This window comes from Grus americana, chromosome 4, assembly GCF_028858705.1.
Source record: "Grus americana isolate bGruAme1 chromosome 4, bGruAme1.mat, whole genome shotgun sequence".
NCBI lineage: Eukaryota > Metazoa > Chordata > Aves > Gruiformes > Gruidae > Grus > Grus americana.
Genome location: NC_072855.1, coordinates 50,656,450 through 50,681,320, shown reverse-complemented (window position 1 = coordinate 50,681,320; position 24,871 = coordinate 50,656,450). Strand labels below are relative to the sequence as shown.

The following is a 24,871-nucleotide window of genomic DNA, read 5'->3' as shown; positions in this document are numbered from 1 at the left end:
GGAAGGGTCATTTTTAGTCAGAATATTAGCATTACATTAAAGAATACTTTTCATTGCCTTCAAACATTAGCCTCAGGATAGACAAGATAGGGTTTGGTTTCTTTCTTGTATATACTATTGTAAAGAGTGACTGGCTAGGATAATTTTTTCCTGATTCTCTAGGGGATTTCACACACAACCCACATGTAATTCCCTCCAGGTCCAGGTAAACAACCATCAACTTTGCATGAGTACTTTACAGGTAACTCTTCCTATGCAATACTAACAAATAGATAGTACCAAAGTGCAGTTACTGGTGTGACTGCAATGTTGTCATATTTTGACATCTTCAGACAGTACTCTTAATTTTTAAGAGATAGGCAGGTTTGCCTGCATTAACATATTTACCTTAATTTCAGACAATATTTTTCCCAAAAAGATGCTTCAATACTGACTTTCTGCACATTAAAGAAGGGAAGAAGAAAATACAAGAGTCTAGACAGATAATTAGACTGATAAGCAGTCCTTCCTTTCTTCCTTGTGTTACATTAATTCCTACAGGTTGAGGTTAAAACTAGATGCTCACAGTATCGATGTTCTTATAAACAGATTCCTGGTTAGTGGGCAGGCCTTTCCTGCACAAAATCATAACCAAGGTCCCTGTTTCAGAAAAAGAGTAAAATAATCACTAACTTACTCTCTCTTTAGATAAACAAATTAAATCTAAGCAAGTGTTTGCATCCCATTGACTTCCAAACAATTTTAAAATGTGCCCACATGCTACTTTAAACAAAAGCATTTTCAAAAATTGCATGGAATATACATGTGGTCATATAGCTGGTAAAGGACATTTAATTGACCTAGTGTTTTAGATCATGTTTTATGTAACTCCATAAATTCCAGAGAAGAAATCTGGAAATAAGGCAGGGTTTGAGTAGCTATTCCAAGTCTAGCTCACTCTATCACCGCTGCTTTGACTTTCTATCCTCCCATCTCAAAAAGACAGTGGAATAGACCTTTTAAGTTACGTTCAGTATGACACTCAGCTCTGGCTGTCAGTAATTTAGAAAACAAACTAAAAAGGGTCTTTGAAACTTAATTCTCTATTACATAGGCTTTATTTTCAACAGACAAACAGAAATTAAAAAGTATTTTCCTATATCACTGTGACATTTATAATGCAGGGAGGGGAGTAATTAGGAAAAAATAAAAGATAAGAGAAATAGATTAAATTAGTAACTACTACACATTCATATTTTTCAGAGAAGCTACTGAAAATTTTACTTCTGATAATTTGATGGACTGACTTGGATGAACTGCTGTCATTAGCCAGTTACTACCCAACACTAATAGTATATGCTTATTCTAATCAATCAATGCCACCTGGCTGCTGGAACGACTCAGGTTAGAGGTGAGTATTCGTTACAAGCAGATACAAGGAGGAGAGATGAGCTGGCATCGCAAGGCTCAGAGCCTCCTCCAACCCTACGCCCACTCCCTCCCCCAGCAAAGAGCCTGGCTTTGACTTCAGCACTTGAACCAATCCTCAGAGAGTCTGAGCCAGTTACAGTTTTCAGATCAACGTCCCAGCTACTGCCTAAATTCAAGATTGGATTTAGGTGACTGGTTTGGGTCCAATTCTCAGGATAAATTTAAATAAACTATGTGCACAAGTGCAACTTTCTTGCTTTATATTACTCACAGGTAAATAATCATGAGAGTGCCTCAGAATAATTCTATACTGATTTCCTTCCATAAAACTATTTTAATCAAACAACAATTGTGTGCAGTATTTAGAAATACTAAGTAAGCAGAGAGATTTAAAAGACAAAGCAAGACCAGAAATACTTAGGGAGCTGTGAGGCAGACAATGACAGTCTATGGGCAGCTGCTGAGAGTCTGGACCTACATGTCCCATAAAATTAGCAAAAAGTTAGCACTTCCTCTTGTATCGTAAATATAAACCACCACTGAACTATGTTTGCTCTTCCAGAATCCAAATTTTAGACTCTTAAATTGCTGGAGACTCTTAAATTTTAAGTAAGATGACAACTCACACTGAAAGCTTCTTTAGCATGAAGACCCTATATATTATTTTAGACTTTTTCTATTTAAAAAGCCTTGTTGACATTTTTTCTAAATGCTATTTTATGCCACACTTTCACTCAAAATGTAAAACATTTTTGCTCTTTTAGTAAACTGAAGCGAATACATGAGGACTCTGTTGTTTGCAAGATGAAAAGTGAAGGTATAAAATAAGAGACAGTTTCAGGAATTCTTGACAAGCGACACTAAACCCATGATTTCTTAATTTTCCCATACTGCAAATGGTGTAGGGAAAGCAAAAGACATCCAAGCTATTATTATGTCACACTGAATGATAGCAAAGGGCACTCTGGCAAGCTGAACATAAAATGCATCCTTCATTTCAGCAGACAAGCCCTGTTTAGTAAAGAAGATGTGATATCCTAGCATAACACTAAAACTGAATGAAAATGATACTTATTTTTCAGGATCCAGAATAAAAGATGCCATCACAGAAACACAGCACCTTCTAATTCATAGTAATTTATACCCATAGCATCCAGATGGAAGATAAAAAAAGCTTTTCTATACACATACACAGGGAAATGTCATTGCTGAATGCTTCCAATTTGACTTGATTTATGGGAAAACACTCTATTATCTTCCAGGAGCCACTATTCCAAAATATTAAAAAATATACTGTTCAGGATATCCATCTTGCCTACGTGGATAGTATGAGCTTTGCAACAGATCTAGTTTATAAGAATAAGAAAAAAAAAAAAGAAAAGGCAAAACAAAAAAAAGTGTGACAAAACCACTTTAGAGATTGACCTGAATTAAGGGAAAAGCCATAATCTGCATCACTCCAGGAAGTAGGAAAGAGAAGAAAATTACAAAGGAAGACTGATTGGTGGTCTGCACTTGTTTCTTTATTAATAAAATACAATGAAAAACGGGGCACAATTTATTTTAATGCTTTTAAACAAGATGAAAAATCATTGACAAAAAAAGTGATGCTTCCCGTGTTGACTAAGGAATAGGAGTGACAGCACGTGTTGGTATGTGCGTGTGCATGTACGTACAAACAGAATGTATGATGTGGCTTCACACTGCCTAATAACCTATTTGCACGGCATGAATCCAGTTTTCCTCCCTGTTGGGGGAAGCAGAGCATTCTGAAACAGAGAACTGAGACATACCAGTCTTCAGACTCTTATGAATAACACATTAGTATGTTGTACGTCAAGTCTGACACTTACTTGCTAAGCTGTGGTACCTGGAGGAGGGAAGGTTGCCCCTGGTTCCCTCTGGATGGTCCCAGCACTCAGAAACACTAACCCAGCCCAGCTGACAGACAGCATCGGAGAAACCACATGCCTTTGCAGAATGCCAACTGGTTGGTTTACAACCGCTAACTCATCTTCAGAAAAGAAAGGAAGAAAGACAGGAGCTTCAGATGTGACAGGCAGACGATGAGACAAGCCAATTTACTTCTTCACTAGCTTGGATTTTGTTCTAATTTATCAGTTATAACTTTTGGCCTGGTTTCTGGCCTTCACCCAAGCTAAAGGCATATAAGCTATTTTAGACCTAAAATTACTTTGCACTACAGGCAATTAGTGAGGCCAAGAGGCCACCAGAGCACTGCATATGATGAATGTAATTGTTAGTGGAAAATCCTGGAGGGTTTTTGACCTTGTTGGTATTTTTTTTTTTTTCCTTTCTCTGGGAATATCCTGAAAAGATCACACAGCTGGGACAACACTGTTGCCTCAGAAAGAAATGATAAGGCAATTTACTCATTACAGAATTAATAGCTTCAGAGGCTAAAGAGTTTATGAACAAGAACATTAAAAAGATCTTAGTACCAATACATAGGAAATTGTTAATAGCAGTCTGTCCAACTTAAAATCTAGTAGGCTTAATGTTCTTTGCAAAAAAAAAAAAACAAAAACAAACCCACAAACAAAAATTAATTAAAAAAAAATTAAAAGTCTCAGAGAGGAGGAATCAGCAACATAGATTGCTAGAGTACTGCAGAAACATGGACCAAGGTGAGGTGGGGAGCACCTGCTGCATTGCGAGTAACACTGTTCGACACAAATAAAAATAACAGAACTGAAAAAACTCCCATGAGTTTGTATAATTCACCTTCATATTTCTTTCCAAAAATGAAAAGGGAAGTTCCTTAAGCCAATACAGCACTGAAGCCACAGAGAAGGCTGTACTGAAATCACTGTTGCTCAGCAGGACACCTCCGCCCCCAGCATTCAACGAGCTAATCTGGGCACTGCCAGCAAGGAGGCTGGAGCAGCCTGAATTTCACGTCGGCGCTACGGCTGCCTTAGAGCCTATTCAAAGTCTCCGACAGCTTTTGAAGCTCATGTTGTGCTTAATGGTGTGGCAGCTACATTACAAGCTACTTCCAGTTTAAAACAAGCTCCGTTGCATCTACACAAGCTGCAGCCACTGCACTGCACATATTTCCTATGTCTGCTCCTTTCCAGTTCAGTGTTGACAGTTCTTTTAGACAGGTTTGTATTTTTTGGTGTGTAGAGAGCTGCTCTGAGGAGGTTACATCTCCTACACAGAAAGGAGGATTAACTGGTTAAGAGTAGTGCTCCTTCATTTGGCATACAGAGAAACTGATAAAAACAAGTGTTAGACAAAAAAAAAAAAGCATCAAAGTCTAACAGGAAATGTAATAACACCACTTCTTGGGTAACCATGAGGAACACTCCAAGCTTCACAGGAGCTTGTCACCAGATACAGTGATAAATATGTATTCACATAAATCATTATGCCCACACTGATGGATAATACTTTACTCCAGCTGCCTATTACACAGAAGGTATTTCAACATCCTCCTGCAGAGCCTCAATAAAAGGAGCATCAAACGGAAGGTTTAATTTTTCATCATCGTACGAACACTCTGATTCCTGCGGGAGTGCTCTCTGCAAAGCCAGGTGGATTGTGCAGTCAGAGAAACGCAGCAGACCTATGCCTTGTAATGAAATCAAACAGCTCACTAAATCTAATACACACTCTAGCTAAAATTTGAGCTTCAAAAGCAACAGCCCACAGCTTCAGAGATTAAAACTAGGAGAAAAGCACTGATGGTGCTGTTAGATGTACTATTTTAGTGTCATTCTTGCCTCACATGGAAAGTTTCTTCTCAAAGATAGAGCCAAGCTGTGTGGGCTTGATACTGCCATTAAGTCTTGTAACTGCATTATTTTACTGCATGCTTAACAATGCTGAAAAAAGGAGATTTAGGGGGTTTTGTCTAAAAGGTAAGGAGACTTCTGCATAAGCTGGATTTGACTTTTTTCACTAGTGGCTTGTTTGGGTTTTTTAAATGCCTGTTAAAGATCTTTTCCTTAAACAGAAAGGCTACAACAATGAAAGTAGCATAAGGGAAAACAATTGTCTCTTTATTTTTTTGTATATGGAAAATAGAATACATACCTCCACATGAGTAGCCCTACCACAGCAAACACATTTAGAGCAAACATTACTCCAGCTTTTTATTTTGTTGCTGTCTACGGTACTGCAAAAATTCAAACATCCTAGGTTGCAGTTATCTTGACCTGTTTGGTTTCTGATTTGAGATTCTGGGAGCAGTTCAGTTGCCTATGTGTAAGTATCTCTGAGATATCCTGAGGTATTTAAGTCATGTGCATAGGTCAGGAGATCTGACACAGGACCTATAGGAGACCCATGCTCTTTAAAAGCTGGAGCTAGAAGCTAGATGAGATTACCACAGGCATATGAAATGGCACTCAACATCTACAGTAAAGGAACTGAATCAAGCCCTTTCAAAATTTAAAAATATTTACGTTATGCCTTGCTAGTGTACATAATTTCAAAAAGTGCAGTTTATAATAAGGTAGAAGTCTGCAAGAACCTCTGTAGGAAGACAGGGTTCTTCCTCTAAACCACCCTGAACTTGGAGTGAGGTTTTGCCACCTCAGGAGGTACACCTAGGAAGCTCTCATCAAAACTGAAATACCATGGGAAACTATGACACTGCAGACCTTCAAGAAAAATCTTAAGAATAGCTAATCAAAAAGAATAATCCTTACTGAGGCTTATATTACATTTTTCATCGTGCCTTTGTCTTCATCTGTTCATTTTTTACTTCTTCCTGTGTATGGAATTATGAAAATAGAGCACAAAATCTCATCTCACTCACACTCCCCCTTCAATCCTTATACACATACATGCACGGCCCACATTACGCTCCAGAAGCCAGTGGAAGCTCTGGATTTCCAGAAGAAATTTAAGGTGGCTGAACCACCATGGTATTTGTTCAAGTTTATATATTCTTGGTTGGAGCAAACCAGGGTAATTCCACCCAAACCTGCCAGAGTTCCAGCAGGACCACAGACTGAAAGCAGTACTGGCACAGCATTTCTCACAGATGGATGAACTCAAAATGCCATTGTCACTCAATCCTATAATATAGGGGGTTTTACCTACAGAAATCACATGAGAAAGCTTGAGGGAACATACTACTACCCCTAGCATTGTGTTTCGCAGAATTCAGTGTATTATGTCTGAATATAAAGAAACAGTTCCATAGTTCCTATTATACTTTAATACTGCTTCAAAAAAATCTCTTTCAGTTTTCGTATTCTCATTTCCTTCCCATGTACATATTAGCAAACTGCTCCAGGAAGGATGGTTCCTATTCCTTATAGTCTGATACTGACGGATATATTTAATTTTCCGTTTCCCACATCTTACCACTCGTATCCAGTGCCTATACCATTCTCTTCCTCCTCACACACACAGGTATTTTCCTCTCCATTATCTCTGATAAATGGAAAGTACCGTCTATCACATTCAAAACCAAACCCAAGTGTCCTTACATCTTTGGGAGATTTCTCAGTGAGGAAAGCAGCTGTAAGAAGAGCCTTTACTATTCTTGAACGGATCATTAAAAACAGCTGAAGTAGATCTAATTTTATCCTTTCTAAGAAGGAAGAAAAGTTTGTCTTCCATTTCCTACCACAATTTTGATTTAGTATCAAAATTAAATATCCTTTCAATAATCTTTCATATTGTCTGCCAGACCGCAGTACACATTAGCTATTCTCTATCCTCACTCACTGTACTACTTTATTAATGTGAACTCAAGGTCTCCTGCCCTTTTTCATAATTTCTAATTACCTATAGGCAATATTATAAGGAATGTCCATTAGCATAAAGATTATTTTTGGCATGATAAGACACATTTTAAGGCTATCAATCCTTCTCCACACTGAAAATGATATATTTTGCCACCTCTGGGTTTTTCTTATAACTTTTAAAAAGTAGCATTCCATGCAAAGAGGTTAAATTCACTATATCCTGTTTGAATTTTATTCCCAGCTATTTTTATTCCACTAAGTTCCAATTTAAAGTTGAGGCTTGCCATCATGTATAATGACTGACAGAAATTTTAAAAAGGATAATTTCATCTTCCCCCTATGTTCACCAACAGTGTTTAGAGTTTGGTCTGTCATGCCATGAAACTTGCTTGGCTCTGCAATCTGCAAATGCACTTCTAAGTACCAGAAAACGTCTGTGTGAGCATCAGGCAGGAAACAAGTTCACCATTTGAAAAGGCTTGTCATTTGAAAATACAAGTAGCACATATGTGGCTCATAAATGCTAGCTCTCCTTGTAGGAAGAAATGTCTAGTTAGTTTTCTGTTCCAGCTCATGTATTCTTCAATATTTAAAGGTAAGCTTGCACATGACAAGCATGAGATCATTCACAGAGGTACTGTAAAATACACATGCATATTTATATTACACATTCAAAGGTAAATTCAAAAAAACAGTCTTTCTTGTTCTATGTGTTTGCAAAACACTAGTAAATGTTGCCTAATTCGAAAATAAAGAAAGGCTTTTTAGTACATGGAAACCACAAAAGAAGATCAGAATTTGCTGCTGTACTCTCAGCCATGTAGAAGAATAAATTACTTCCTCCTCCAACCTTACTTGTCCTACCCAGAAATTGCTCTGGTCTAATGACTCCCTTGGTGACTGCCCAGTGCATTCTCCCTTCCTGCCACAGAGGTGTTGCAGCTATACATCAAGAGAAGGCAGAGGTTTAGTTTTCCCAACTTGCAGTCAGTGCAGCGGAACAGGCACAAGGCAGGAAATGAGATTCCCTCATGAAGAACTGTACCAGTTTCCTTCTCTTTCCTGATCTTCCCCTGCCCAAAAGAAGAGCAAGGCAGGAAATGAAATATCATTTCTTCCTTGGGCTTCCTCTAAGAGCAGTTACCAGCTGCTCCTTGTGTTGACATGTGCTGAAAGACTGATGCTATCCCAATTCACCTGCTGTAGTCTTGGTACAGAGCAAAATCTATTTTATAAGAGAGAATGAGAAAGCAGCAGATTAAAATCTCTTGGGTTTCTATCATCTTTTTCAGAATGAAAAACTAAGGCTATAGGAAACACTCACTAGAAGTTTTGAAACAGAAAGAAGCAGCAGCTCGGCAGAATAAATTATCAAGCTCTTGCCATTCTGTATACTATTTCTAAAACAACTGCTTCTGCTCCCTGAAGGCATTTAACAGTGGGCATAGTTTAACAGCTGCTAAGCATGTAAAACTGTCTACTTAAAAATGCCTCTTGGAAGTTTTACACAACTTGTGCATCTCCCATACAAACCTATTTCACAAAAAAAGATAAATCTATTCCCACCAAGAAATCAGCTCAGAGGTAATCTTGGGTAGTCTGAGAAGTTTTTTATTGCCTGCATGCTATAAATTTTTCTTCTTTCTTTCCAAAGCTGTGTTCGCCTTTTCTTCCCAGGTCTACTGCTTCTTATAATCAGCATCTGATTAATCCACCCTATTAAAAAAACCCAGCAGTACACAAAGCCAAATAAACAATTTCAAATTTTTTGGGTAGCACTAAAATTCCTGAAGATTGGGCCTAAAGGTATGATTTCATTTGAAACAATATATTAATTCAGAATATATACATTAGTTTTTATCTCGCTTTTACTGGAACTTAAGACAACCTTTCTACTTCCAAAAGTCATTTTATATATATACACACATATATGCATGCACTTAAAATCACTTCAGTTTTGTCTTTGAAAGCAATGAACATTACCATTTGTATACAAAACTATGTGAACATTTTGGCAACATGGCTTGCAAAATCTAAAAACTATAAAGATTTTACAGGGTATAGTATTGCTAGGCATACAAGCACGTATGTGCCCTAAACACAGGCTTGTATGACCTTAGTGACTGATCTGTTTCTGTCTTTTAACAATGAAGATGAAAACACAACAAAGCCAATGTATAGGGTTCCACAGAAAATGCAAAGTTTTTAATAGGTCTTTCAAAGCCTACAAAATTCTACAGCAACTGTACAGTAATCTATTATTTTTTGAGGATAGATTAAAAAAACCTCAACAAAGGCTTATCATTCTACATTAAACCCTGTAAAATTTATTTAAAAGGAGATGGAAAGACTCTTTTGGAGTCTTCTCTCAATTGACACCTATTATGGTTAATGGACAGACTTGAACTGACCTTTTATATATCAGACAGTCACTGAAAAAGATGGATATTACAAAAAGTGATATGCATACGCAAAGCAAGAGGCCAGTGATGCACAGTAGCAGAAATTTACTATCAATTAATCCACCCTGGATGGAGTAAAATAAAAGGAAAAATATTGCTATCTTGCAATGTTCACAAAATATTCACATTCACAACATCTAGAAGCATATATATATATATTTTTAAAAAAAAAGGAATGTTTAAAGCACAGATGACAAATGCAGATCAAGAACAGCATCATCCATATCTCTGAAAGCAGGCTTAATGAGCCTTTTGTCCAAAGTCCTATCTGGAATGCAATGGTGCATTGGAAGTACAGGTGATGGCCACAAGGCCATCATGAACTTACCTTTGCAAACACTTAACTTCTGGAATTGATTTGGCTTGAGAAAGTCTTAAGATGACAATATTTATTCTAGCTATAGGTAAAGATTAATTTTTGTAAACAAAATTAACCTGAGCTAACTTGAACTATACCACTTCTGCGCTATAATCAATCAAATGACAACAGCAACAACAAAGCTTTTTAATTTTAACAGCTGAGGATTTTTTCATGGTCTAGTCAAAGATAAAATAATTGCAATAGGCAGACTTTCAAAATAAAACTGATGACTGCACTATTCCCTGTTAGTATGCGAAAGAACGGATTTATAAACGTAGCACCGCTTAGAATACATCTGTGCTGCACAGAGAAACAGAAGCTTCTTGGTCCCCACAGAGGCCTCATATGTGAAAACTCTGTCAAGCTGTCGAGATCCCTAGCTCTCAAAATTTAAACTAGGTCTTCAGTGCCTTTTTAAAAAAAAGTACTTTGGGAGAGAGGAGAAAACGTTTAGCAGGAGAGCAGCTAAATGAATGTAACTGTAAATTCATAGAGCCATTATTTTCTTTTAATTTACTGCAGCAGAAGTTAAAAGTACCACAATCCCTGGTGTAAGTCCATTATTTAATGTTACTGAAATCTAAGTTGCTTCAAAAACATTATTTTCTAGACAGATAGAGTTTATGCAGAAAAAAGTCACTGTTACCAGAATAGCCAGTGCATGTTTTTGCTTTACATACAAGAATGGAAGCAGGAGGTTTTGTCAGTAGAAGTTCCCGCTGTGCAGCACCCCAGTCATTTCATGTCACAGTCCAGCTTGGATGGCTGATCCAGGCAGGCTCTACAGGCCTTTCTAGATGGTCAGTGCATGAGAAGTGCCTCCATCTGCACTAGTTATTTTACAACTTGCAAATTTAAGTAGGCAGATTGTCTTCATCTGTTTCATGAAGGCCTGTACATCATGCTGCAACTGAGTTGCTGTGCGTTGGACTCAAGTAGAAAACAGGAATTCAGGCAGCCATGGCAAAAACTGATTATTTGATTAGTTATGCTGTAAGACCATGACACAAAGCAGACTAGCATTTGAAACTGAAAAGAATGGCAGACTTCAGATTTCTCGTTTTTGGTGAAAATTAAGAATTGTTGGAATGAGTCTGCATAAGAATCAGAAAAACACACAAACTACAGTTTGTGCTTGAGTTTACTTGAAAATTTAGCCCAGTTTTCACTAATGTGGTTATTTTAATTTCAACTGTACTTTGCCAATCATGGGGTGAAACTAAACACTCTGCTTTCAGTACAAGCAACCCCTTTGCTGGTATCCAGCGGTACACAATGCCCTCTCCTCTATCTGCCTTACAAGCTATCAGTGCGTTCTGCTGGGCAGAAACATAAATAAAGTTCTGCCTTAAAACCTAATATAGGAAGAAAAAAACCCCACACAACTTGTTTTAAGTTAATTCTCACAATCTCACTACCAACACCCTTCTAACTCAGAATAAATCCTGTATGTTATATAATTATAAACACGTCAATTTTTTTTTTCCTTATTCACTCCTTCTAAGTTTTTTTTTTTCTTCTTCAAAAACAGGTGAGTCAACTTGTTACCATAGTGGTGATGAACAAGAAAAGTCTGAATAATGTCACGGGCCAAAGCATACTTTTAGGATAATTTGAGAATTTCAGCAGACAGTATATAAATACTTCATGTTATTGCTCCAAAAGCCATCTGGAATAATGGCTACCCCAAGCCTTCATCTTCTTGCTTTCTCTTGCAGTTGGAACTCAGAGTCTTACAGCAGGAGACAGTATTAAGGAAGAAAAAAACTAGTTCTTGATATACTAAAGTGATAAAACTTTTAACACTAGCATTAACTGGGGCAGCAGACCAAAGTCTCAAGTCTCACATGATGCAATGTTACCTTGTCAAAACAACAACAACAACAACAAACCAACAAAAAAACCCAAACAAACAAAAAAAAGACTTAAGAAATCTAAGCAGCTCAGCTGCTAGATCTTATTTCTGGAGTTCATGAAAAACACTACACACACAAACCACAGCAAGACCAGTAAGACAGATGACAAAAAGATCCAGAATCAAGAAATAAAGCATATTTGTTCTTAGAAACAAGGGATAAGGTGTTAATCTTAGTGAAATAGGATTCTTGCAGTACTGGCAAAGTTATTGTCAGGATAAATTACTTGCTTCAGCAAATACCGAGCACAGAGGCAAGCTTGTCAGGGTGCCAGACTAGCTCAAACAACTGCCCTTCCAGTAAAGTATTTCTATTGTGCATTTAGTTCATATTTCACTGCTTTTTCTCCTGTTCCTATTTTTGCGTCTTTGCTTTATGCCCTCTCCTTCGTGCAACTATATTCCAGATTATGGCAAGAATTTGCAATTTAATATTAAAACCAAGATGGAAGCAATGAAGGGGGGGTTTTTTTGTGTAATGTGCACAGAATGGCTTCCTGAATGACATACATGAATAAAGCTATCGCTGCTAGTATTGCATTTCCCAAAAAGAAGATATGAATTAAAAATTAGTTTATGACTATGTAAATTTTGATTATTCTGGCATATTGAAACAGGTCTAGAAGAACACATATTTTCAATTCCAGCATGTCAAAAAGGTTCATTTCTATCTTTATTCCTGTGTTGGGTTTGCGTGGCAAGGTTTTGGTAGTGGGGGGGGGCTACAGGGGTGGCTTCTGTAAGAAGCTGCTAGAAGCTCCCCCTGTGTCTGACAGAGCCAATGCCAGCCGGCTCCAAGACGGACCTGCCGCTGGCCAAGGCCAAGCCAATCAGCGCCTCTCTGATAACATATTTAAGAAGAAGAAAAACACTTAGAGAGAGAGAGCTTTTGCAGCCAGAGAGAGGGGTGAGGAGATGTAAGAAACTCTGCAGACACCAAGGTCAGTGCAGATGGAGGGGCAGGAGGTGCTCCAGGCGCCGGAGCAGAGATCCCCCTGCAGCCCCTGGAGAAGGCCATGGTGAAGCAGGCTGTCCCCCTGCAGCCCATGGAGGAAGGATGAGGGGGTGTAGAGATTCCACCTGCAGCCTGTGGAGGACCCCACACCAGAGCAGGTGGAGGCACCCGAAGGAGGCTGTGGCCCGTGGGAAGCCCATGCTGGAGCAAGCTCCTGGCAGGACCTGTGGACCCGTGGAGAGAGGAGCCCATGCCAGGGCAGGTTTGCTGGCAGGACTTGTGACCCTGTGGGGGACCCCACGCTGGAGCAGTCTGATCCAGAAGGTCTGCACCCCATGGAAGAGACCCATGCTGGAGCAGTTCATGAAGGACTGTAGCCCATGGGAAGGACTCACGCTGGAGAAGTTCGTGAAGGACTGTCTCCTGTGAGAGGGACTCCATGCTGGAGCAGGGGAACGATGAGAGGAGTCCTCCCCCTGAGGAGGAGGAAGTGGCAGAAACACCGTGAGATGAACTGACCGTAACCCCCATTCCCCGTCCCCCTGTGCCGCTGAGGGGGGGGAAGGTTGGAGCCGGGAGTGAAGTTGAGCCCGGGAAGATGGGAGGGGTGGGGGGAGGTGTTTTAAGATTTGATTTTATTTCTCATTCCTCTACTCTGTTTTGCCTAGTAATAAATCAGATGAAATCCCTCTCTATGTTCAGTCTGTTTTGCTCGTGACGATAATTAGTGAGTGATCTCTCCCTGTCCTTATCTCGACCTACAAGCTTTTCGTTGTACTTTTTCCCCCCTGTCTAGTGAACGAGGGGAGTGAGATAGCGGCTCTGGTTGGCACCTGGCCCCCGGCCCCCAGGCAGGGTCAACCCACCACAATTCCATATAAAAATGGAGTGAAGATCTAAATTGTAACCATGGCACAGACAAAACTAAATGAGATCTTAAAAGATAAAATTCAGCACAACAATAATATACTCTTGGAAGACTCACTACATGTATCTATTTATATACTGGTACTACTACACGAACAAATGAAAACAATGCAAGTAAGCACTGGCTTTGAAGACCGGGGGCGATTCTGCAACTATGCTACCTGCTCAGGGTGCCATCTTCCAGCTCTGATGGAAACATATTCCGTAAGACACTTACTCTATCAAACTACCAAAGTCTCAATTGTTTTCCAGTAGCATCTGTAAGGTCACACTCCATTTCAGCTATCTGTCCACAGTTTTGAATATCACTTATAAACAGTATCAATTTAAACACATAGTATTATGCTATGACAATATCATAGAACCAAAGTACATCCAAGTTCGATTAAGAATACAATGGAAACTTGGTGTTTACACAACTCAAATTTTTTCTGTCTTTAAATGCTGTCAAGATATTAATAACTGCTTTTCTAAGATCCTCCACAGTATTCAGGTGGAAATACATGGTGGGGGGAGGAAAATGGACAATATCAAAATAATGAGAAGAATATTGTGTACTAATTCTAGTGCTAGTATAATATTGTATACTAATTCTTACTAATTCTAGCCAATTAAGTTGCACGTAATGCAAGTCCTAAAGTGACTAGAATACGAGAAAATAATTTATCCAAATACTCCTACATAACTATATTTCCAGAAAAGCTGGGATATAGATAGTAAACAAGTATATTTTGATCCAATAAACTGCCCTAATAAATTGTTCGAGAAGCTGCCAAAATATGCCGTAGCCATGAGATAAACAGAAAGATGCTTAAGTTGAGAAAAATAAATTAAATTATATGAATATATAAACAAACCAACAGTCAAATATTGTATTGTATGAGCAAACCACAGTATTTGATAAAATATAGCCTGCAAAACTGCCAGACAAAATACTTATGAAGCCTGCACTGTCAAAACATAATGGCATCTCAATAAAAAAAGACACACCTAAGAAAGAGATTAATCATGAAAGTCAAAAGAAATATATAAAAGTTCATATTCATTAGAAAAATCATTTGTGAAAAAACAGTCCAATCACAGATGGAATGACATAGGGTAGGAAAGATCAGTATCTAAATAATAGTCTAAGAAACACAGATTTTAAAAAAGACTTTCTATTTGGAATTCTATTACAGGTTATTAGTGTGGTTTCAGTTTTTAGCAGCAAATTCAATACCACCACCAGTGTAATTAGCAAGAGACAGTGGGCTTATTTTAGGTATATCTGTAAGAACTGCATGCTCATGTGCCTATTACAAAGCCACATGTATCCTCCTAACTAATTTATTGTAAAAATATATAAATAATTTACAGCTATATACCCAGATTTTACCCACAGACAGGCGTACACAATCACAATGAAAAAAGCAGTCTGGCACCACCAGAAAGCAAATTATAATGACAACCCCATACAAATAGAAACTATGAATACAAATTCATTTTGCTGTCACTGTCTTATTCATTCAGAGTTATCCAAAGCTCACTAACATCAATGCAGAGCTCTTCATTGCCTCATGAGCTTTGAAGAGATCTTTAATGGGAAAGAGAACTAGCCAGCATATACTTACGATAGTTCGCTGGTTTTACAAAGGTCAGTATGATTACCAGAATTTTCATCCTGGGTTATCTTAAACTTTACCTTGAATGTTCAGTTTGAGTACTCCAAAAAAGTTAACTCTGTTTAAACGTCAAAGTAGCCTACGCAAAAAGAATACAAAGTTCTTCCTTGTGATAGGGCCAATCAGGAAAGTTAATAGCTCTGATTTGCTTAGATCTTAAGTTATTATTTTGGTTAAATCTTTTATCTATAAAACATCCAGACACATTAAACTGTCTCTCTCTACATGCACTGTGCTAGTCTTATTTTGAAAGCAATCATTGCTCCATAGCACTGTGCATGAGAAACTAAATATCAGACAGACTAGGAGTACAAGTTTAACACACCATCTGATCCAAAGCTGCATCAGAAAGTGTAGATGGAAAAAAATACTGCTAGGTCTTCTAACTGCACAGGGCATTGGGGACTGGAGAGAAAAAGAAATGCTCATTCTCATAGCAAAAGGACTGACACAAACACTGCTTGCTTTCTCTGTGCCATTGCCAGAAGTTTAATAGCAGCAAAGGTTTTTAAGAGATGAGCAAGGCTGGCATGGCTATACATATACACTGGAAATTCATTTATTTAATCACTGATCTAAATTCATAACATAGTTTAAATCAAAAGTGAAGAACAATTTTTAGAAGAGATTTTGCATGGAGTGACAAGTATTGAAACTTGGTCCTCTTTTTCCACAGTAGCATTTTGTATCTGTGACCCTCATATAAAAAGAAAAAACCAAACAAACCAACCACCCAACCAACCAAACCACACACACACACAAAAAAAAAGCCAACCAAAAAAACCACCCAAAAAACCCCCACCAAAATCAACAATGATTTGCCCAATCAGAACAGGAAAAATAGAGCTACATAAGAGAAATAAAAATCCTAGAATATAAGTGATCCTTAGCTAGCCATTCATTCTAGTTATCTCTACACTGCTTAAAAGAGGTAAGTCGACAAACTGTATCCTTGCTTAGCTGCTTTATGACATGCTCAGTTTCTACTGAGGCAACATCAGTTATTTCTGAACATACCTTTGTTCATATCTAAATTATCTTCACACAGATTTGACATAAGAACTGTTGATAAAAAGAAGAATCTTCTCTTTTAAGCTTGTAAATAAGGACATTGCTTTTACCTGACAACTTCCCAACATTTTTTATTAAGTCCAGGAGTGAAAACAGAGTTGAGTTTACAATTTAATTTAAAAATAAAATAAATTCCTAGGCATGAGCTAATTTTGCATTTTTCATCCATGAGCTCTTAATCACATGGATGATTATTGTCTCTATAAGGGGAACTCACCATGAAAACCTAAGAAGAAAGAAAGATGAAGAGAGTAGCTTTCTGAGAAGGCACCAAGTACCAACTGGATTAAAATGGACCTATGCTATTTCACACCCAGCTGAGGCTCTGACTGAAGGCAGAGAACTGCTGTATTTATAATATTAAGGTATATAAAAGACAGAAATACGGATTGTCAGACATACGCAATATTTCTTTATATATACCGCACATTCATAAAAAAAATACAAGTGCCTACCAACTGGCTCTGTACAATTACAAAAACAGGTGTACGATAGGTCCCTGATGTGTGATTTCTAAATCCTTTTCCAAGAAAAGGTTCCTTTTCTGTCACTGGGAATCATCATGTCACCCTTCAAACAAATTAATTCCTCTTCATGAATTCAAGTGGAGCCAGACTACACAAAATCAGCACTATTATTTTGGTCAAAATCATGAATTTATGTAAGCATGCTGTATCAACAGTTTTCATAGCTTTTTTTCTTCCACTAGGAAAATGATCAGCACTGTTCTGATAACCTGGGCTACAAAGTAATGGCATGCACTGCGCAGAGAAAATATTAAATAAATCTGCAGCACAGAGCTATGCCAACAATCATGCTACGAACTGTCAGAATTTCTCTTGCCACTACACTAGCACTTATTTCATAAATTCTGGCTGATCAAGGGTAAGGGATAATTAGGAGATCAAATTTAAATTTGCCAAATAGTCTACACGGTCATATACAAACACAAATATTGAAATGGGTAACTACATGTACAGTTGGCGCACTGTTACCTGAATACCAGAACTACATTTTTATCTATTACATTTTTATTCTTCTTGCACTTCCATTTATGGCAACGGTTTCATACCATCAATTGCTTTATCTATATAACCATTTTTCCATGTCAGGAAATCACTGAAACCAATCATGAGGAAGAAAAAAATCTTAATATAGCAGGAATGCAGGACTGTATAACTTCAGAAGTTGAGAAACTATTTAAATGAGGATAAATCTTTTTGGCTTTAACCTACTGGACTTGAAGGCAATGGCACGAGTTATAAGCCTCATACTACATGCTCCTTTGTAAGTTACAAAACTGTTTGATGAGTTGGTATTCTCATATCTACAACCCCAGTAAATTTGCAGGAAATTCAATTATAGTGCAGCTTGGGTGTTGTGCTCATCTTCGTCCCACTCCTACTTCCAATTGCTTTTTGTTAAAAGAACTGGATAACTCATTGGGAAATTTGCTAGATCTGGCAGTAGTATTTGTTTTCTTATCAGAAACTCTTCCATCTACCCTCTGTACTAAATGTGTCATTTAGTTCAAAATTACTGATGAGCTCTAACAACTGAGTATAATCAATTCCTTCTAAAGACTTTTACAGACATTCTGGGTTTCTTCCATTGCTTGCTCATTATTTTGCCATGTATTTTTCAGTATGTGCAGATTTATCAGAAAATATAATTGGTGCGATCAGCTCCATTGCCAAGGAGTGTCGGGTGGGATTTAGCTGACTGACCTGCAGTAACTGATCAAAACCATGGAAGTACTAAATGGGAAAATGGTTTCATTTTTGTAGCTGTTATAATTTTATGGTCTTCAGCCACAAGTTAATCACAGCCAATTGCACAGAACTGCTGATGTTGGGACATTACATATTAATGGGGTTGCTATTTTTAATGCTTCTCTGCAAGGTACTGTCAAGACTTGGCTGTTGAGGAGGCTGGGGCAGCACACTATGCAAATCTGTGCTGACCTGGAGCACATCACACTGTCATATGAAAATGTTTCATTCAGGAAACCACAAGAGAAGTAAGAAAGCAGCTAATCACTTGCCTTCTGAATACATGGAGAAGACATGTATATCAATATGATCTCTACATGTGGGAGGACAACGCGTTTCATGGTGAATCTGGTTTCAACAAGGCTGCAACACATAGGCATATGTAGTCTACAAAGATTAAGCTACTAGGTCAGCAGCGGAACAAACAACATAAATTGAGGAGAGAAATTTTCCATTTTTCAGTATTAAAAATTAAGTCTATTCACTCAAGTCTGATAATCTCAAAGTGTGGCTCAAAAACGTTCTGAATGTGGCCTGCAAAAGAGCTTCATCATGAGTGTGGCCAATGACATGAACTGACAACTGAGTTGGATCATTTCAGAAGATCTTTTTGCTGAGTTGAGATTAGTTTGACTCTGCAGGACCCCAGAGCTGTGTGCCAGTCCCAGCCTGTAACCTCCAACTCGTTAAGTACCCATAGTGTGTCAGCAAATGAACACAGTTAGGAGCACCTGTTGTAAAGTATGAAGATCCCGAAGAGCAAAGGAGTCCAGGAAGGCTGAACATTCTTCAAGAAGGAAATCTGAAAGGTGCAGGAGCAGACTGTGCCCATGTGCCAAAAGGTGAGCCAGCAGGGAAGAAGATCAGCCTGGCTGAACAGAAAGCTTTGGCTGAAACTCAGGAAAAAAAGAGAGTTCATGACCTTTGGAAGAAGGGGCAGGCAACTCAACAGGACTACAAGGATGTCATGAGGTTTGGAACAGACTGCCCAGGGAAGTGATTGAGTCATTGTCCCCAAAGGTATTTAATAGATGTGTAGATGTGGCACTTAGGGACATGGTTTAGTGCTGGACTTGGCAGCGTTAGGTTTACAGTTAGACTTGATGATCTTAAAGGTCTTTTCCAATCTAAATGATTCTATGATTCTAAGATATAGACATATATAACCTGTTTCTTAACCCTTCGTCTTTAAAATCATTCCCACACTGCTCAACTTCTACCAAATGAGGTCTTCTAAATGAATCAGTGACATGCATTTATCTGCCAGGAAAATGGCTTTCCCAAGTACCATTACACAACTCTTAACAATTTCAAGAGATTTTAAACATTGCACACACTGAAATCCATATTGCACACATTGAAATAGTCTGATGGTTCTCCAGCACCCTTTTTTAATAACTGGTGTAAGGCTTATTCAGCTAAGAAACCTAAGCAATAGGATTGGGACTGGAATTGCAGCATGACAACCTATTTCAAACTACTACATATGCTAAGGTCAGCACGCATTATGACAATGTTGGAGACGGTATTTGCCCTATGCAGCTTGCCTAAAAAATATGGGGAAACAAAGAGTTTTCTTGTACCTTGAGAATGTCTAGCTAAATAACAAGCACTGGGTTTGTTCCTATTAAATATCTTAAAATGGATAATCCTAGAATAAAACATCTTTGCTGCCAAAGAGAACATCTGATTACATCCACTGGCTCCCAATATTCTCCATTACCCTGAGATATGCTACTACAAAATAAACACAAACTGTGCCAATGAGGTGTTCTGCTCTCTCTTTGCAAGCAGCTGGGCAAGGGTATGCCAATGTATATTTCCAAGTGAAAAAGCAATTTAATACGATAAAGTTAAATCCTATTACTAAATCTAGTACATTTTTTTTATTAGTTATTTAAATTTATGGGTATATGCAGTACCTACACACCATGAAATGAAGAAATTACTGACTTCCAGCATGAATTACTTGATAAAAATGGCTGCATTAAATGCAGAGTTGTTGAATAAATCAGTAATGCTACAGTGGTTAATTACAAAGTTACTTAAAGGAAGAAAACCTGCAGTATTTTACAGTGTATTAAACTTGCAATTGCTTCCGAAGTGACTAACAGACAATATTAGTAAACACAATACATTTCATAATGGACTGCAGGAAACGCTTTAATTTCTTTAAAAACCATAGTTTAAGGCCAAATCCATATTGCGAAATATCGCAAACACTTAGCTTTCTCTTAGTACTTTCCATTAGTAGATTGCAAGTGCAGCATAAAAGACAACTCTATAATTATGCTTATTTTACTGATAAGGTGAAAGATGCATGGGGAGAAGTAATGTAGCCAGTGATATCTGACAGGTTAATTGCAGACTGAGTGGTCTCACTCTGTCCCCCAAGTCTCAGAGAACTGTCATGGCCAGTCTCACAGTGATTTTGATGTAATTTTCCACATTTCTCATTTTTTCAAGTGCAATCTAAAAACACTGTATTGGACACATTAAGTTTTAATGACAGCCACAGACAGCTGCAATTTCCCTCAGTAAAATAAATGATTAATTAGTAAAACACAGTATGCAATATATGTCCAGAGAGACTTATCCCTATTGCTAATCGTAGCAATTAGGTTCAATTTCTAAAGCTCCACAGCCTGCATGGTGTTTTGCAGAGCTGTGAAAGAAGCATGAGCACGCACTGAATAATTTATACTCCAAATTACACAAACATACAGACAACGTATCTTAATTTTCTAGATTAGCAACCAGTAAGGTCACTTCTGATAGCCCCATAAAAATATCTAAAAGTAGAATTATGTAGTTGATAACCTATGTATTTCATAAAGAATATAGGGAAAATGTGACTTGCAGAAATAAGCCTGAATGTGGGCAAGATTTTCTTTTTACTGGGACATTCAGTAAAATTAATCAACAAGCTTAACATATGAAGTTTGAACAAAAACCCATTACCACTGACTAAATGGATTCTTTCCCAAAATAGCTATATTTTTTCACTATGTTTATTTCAGCATAAAGACCCTCTCTTGCCAGGCACAAAACCAAAACCATATGAGTTTTCCTCATACGTCTCTGCCTGAAATGTTCTACCAACAATTTCAAAGGCGGCAAAGTCCTTAAATGTCCTCTCAATTAGCCAGCCTTCGACATTGCCTCAGTTAGCTGTAACTCAAACCATAAAAAAGTTAATAGATGGAAATAACTTCAGACTCATTTGGAAGAGCACAGGAAAGCCCATATATTGTTTGGGAAAGAAGCATTATATATTCATTATTGTTGATAGCAAAAAGTGAGGAAGAAGCTACAATGTAATTTTTAGAAGCTCATTAATTATACGCAACCTATTAGTGGCCAGAAATGTAATAAAACATAGAAAATATAGCACAGTATATTGAGGAGAAAGGATGACACAGACTCTGAGTTGAAGACCAGTTAAGAGCAGAAAGGCCTGTTTGAAGTCAGAAAGTGAAGAATCCATTTCTTAGGAAAGGGCGAACCTACCAATTTCATCCATCCAACTCTTCGTTTTCTTGTCTTTTGTTTTGTTTTTTAATGAGAGAAGTTATTACTGAGAAAAAGGTCAACACCAAGGAGACTTTAAGGAAAAAAAAACAAACCAAAAAACCAAACAGTTCAATAAACATCAGTGAGATGGAGTGAAAAGGGAGACCAATAACTACTTGTAAATCACAGACAGGCTACATGACAGCTTGTACTGTTTTATATGCTGCAGCAGCTTCTATCAAGCTGCCTGTGCTGCTAATCTCTGGTAATGCTTTGTCATGAAACTTTGCAGCCCACAAGTCTTGGTTACTTCATTTATTGAAGATTTTTCTGTCAGAAATGGAACATCTATGAGAAAAAGCTGTCAAACAGATTCAGGCATACTTTCTGGACTGATTTCTGGTGGATCACTGAGTTTCCTCAGGTGCCAGGGTCCTCCAGATTATCTTCAGCTTTGTTCAATGTGGTTCTCAAAACATTAGGGGACAAGCTGCCTTATGAGACTTGCATGGCCAAAGCTGTAAGGAATTATTAGTAGACATTTTCAAGGCTTTTTCACTGAAAATGAAATGGTAATTAATTCTCTTAATTGAACGATCATTCATTAGTCTTTTACTAAATACATTACCTAATAACATTCTCAATCTTGCAAGTTACTGCCATGTCTTCAATTTCCCTTTTCACGATAAGACTAATAACAAGCTAAACTCACAGCTTTATAAATCTGCAGCACAGTACAGAATATATTGTATGCAGTTTTTCCATTTAGATTCTTCAATTACAAGCAACTGCAACAAAAAAAATAGCATACTGTACTAGCTAGTATTACATATTGGCAGATCATAATTAAATTGTTCCTTAGAAGCAGTGCTCAGTGCTTAAGAAGATGGATTACATTGAATAACTGGACTAATATTTTAACTCAATTAACATGTTATTTTTCAATAAAGAGGTGTACACTACTGTAATTTCTTCTTCTATGGATAAGATCAGCTATAAAACAGAAATACTGCAGCTTTTTTTCTGAAAACTTATGTGCCATTTTTCCCATGTAGATTGCATGCTTTGTGTATTTTTTAAAGTGGATGAAAACATGTGACATATTATTTTTATAAATAAATACACTTATTTTATACTGTTATAGGCATAAAATATTTCACTTCAATACCATATAAGCCTGCCAGAGACTATGTTTCACAAAATCTAAAAATACATGAACATTCCATGGCAAGGAAAGAATTTTTCATTTTTGTCTTTTAATTCTGTACTGTTGTGAGTCTGATTTATAATATTGGTTGGGACGGAAGTGATTTTTTGAAGAAGAAATTACATCTAGTTACAATGGAAGCAGGGTACCTTCTCCATGGAAACTGCCTGCCAAATATGTTCAGATGACTTATTTATCAGATTCTTCGACACAATATTTCAATTTGATGGAATTATATTTTCCTAGAGTCTTCCACTAATAATTTAAAAGTGACATAAATGTATAAATGTCTGTATTTCTGAAGATAATCAAGTTGTGGCATTCCAATATCAATTTGTAATGAATTTCAAGGTCATCTTCTCTTTGGTTGTTCAAACTAGCTACTTATGTTCTTTTGAATCATATTCTGGTTTTGGCTTAATTCCTAATATTTTAATGTGTTTTAAAGACTGTTTGTGAATATTTTTTTGTTACTGCTCATTCACTCTCCTGCATTATACCATGGATGATGCTCACTGTATAGTGGACAGGCTTGTTAACTCTTTGTTGAACTACAGTTTTCATATCTCCATAATGACCTTGAAAAGTAATTTCTGTTTCAAGAATTAGTATGTGTATTTATATTAGTAGAACTGGAATATTGCACTACATATCAAATGACTATTTCTGAGATAGGGCTACCAAAAAGTACCATATCTTTTCTATCACTGATATTATACAAGTCATGCATTAAAAAACAAAATACAAATAACAACTCAATGTAGCAAAAGTTTGCAATAATCATCACATTGGTCATTTCATTCCAGCTACGTAAGAGTTGTGTTTAGCCATGTACTAGAACAATGTGTATTACTAGTAGGATATTCCATCTCAATGGTGCTGAAAAACAGGGAGATAAATTACAATGCATATATATTATATATGCATCGCATACAACATCCAACTGTAGAATTAGAAAGAGGCCATTTTGATTTCATAAGGAAGGCAAGATGAAAAGAAAAGGAAAGGACAGAATCACACTGCGTTACAGTCAGATGGGGAGATGGACATTATATGGTACAAAGGAACAAGTAAGTAAAAGACTGAATGATTAATATGAAAAAATAAAATCAATACAAGTTACATAAGTAAGTATTAGTAACTGGACATGAAATTCCAGTGAGTCACAGGAAATACCTTGTGTTCCTTTTGTGGAGATCATCTGGTGAATGTGTTTAAAGACGAAGTAGTATAAGGTACAACATATCTCCATACAGAAAATCACAGTAGATTCTTACACAAGTTTAATGGAGCTTGGTAAGTTAAAAATAAAATTCTTACACTTACCGTCGTGGTAAGAACGAACTTTCCTGAGCAAAACAGAATTATTCACACTAGAAGCAACAGAGCATGCTGCCAATGTTACCAGCTCACTGTTACCACTGCTATGTCATATAATATTATAATTATTATTTATTTCCATATATAATACGGTTATGAATCCTTCTCAGTGGACAAGAACCTTTTAATTCACTCTATATTCTGACATTATATAAGCAGGAACTAATGGTGAATTAATGATTTCAATTCTGGATTCAGCAATATACAAGTCCATCAAGAAGCCAAATAGAATACATAAAGTTTCTAGTGAGCTGAAGGAAACCGGAAGGCATGAGGCTTGCCATCCAGCAGAAACATGCTATTTAGAAGGCTTAATGGGTAAACACCATGGCTAAACCTTTGACAAACCTTCTCAGACAGGACAACAATTGGTTGAATTTAGATACAGATGATCAAGAAGTGAGCAGTAAAAACCACAAACTTTCCAAAACTTGTTTTGGTATCTAAATGTCTCAGTTAAGCGACTAGCATTTCATCATATGATGAAGTTGCAACAAGGGAAATTCTG

General features: G+C 37.3%; 1 protein-coding gene across 7 annotated transcripts in view; it reads right to left on the bottom strand.

The window, feature by feature from the left end:
- The window catches only part of CCSER1 (coiled-coil serine rich protein 1), a 712,872-nt gene that overhangs the window by 405,212 nt on the left and 282,789 nt on the right, over nt 1–24,871 (bottom strand). The window lies entirely within an intron of this gene.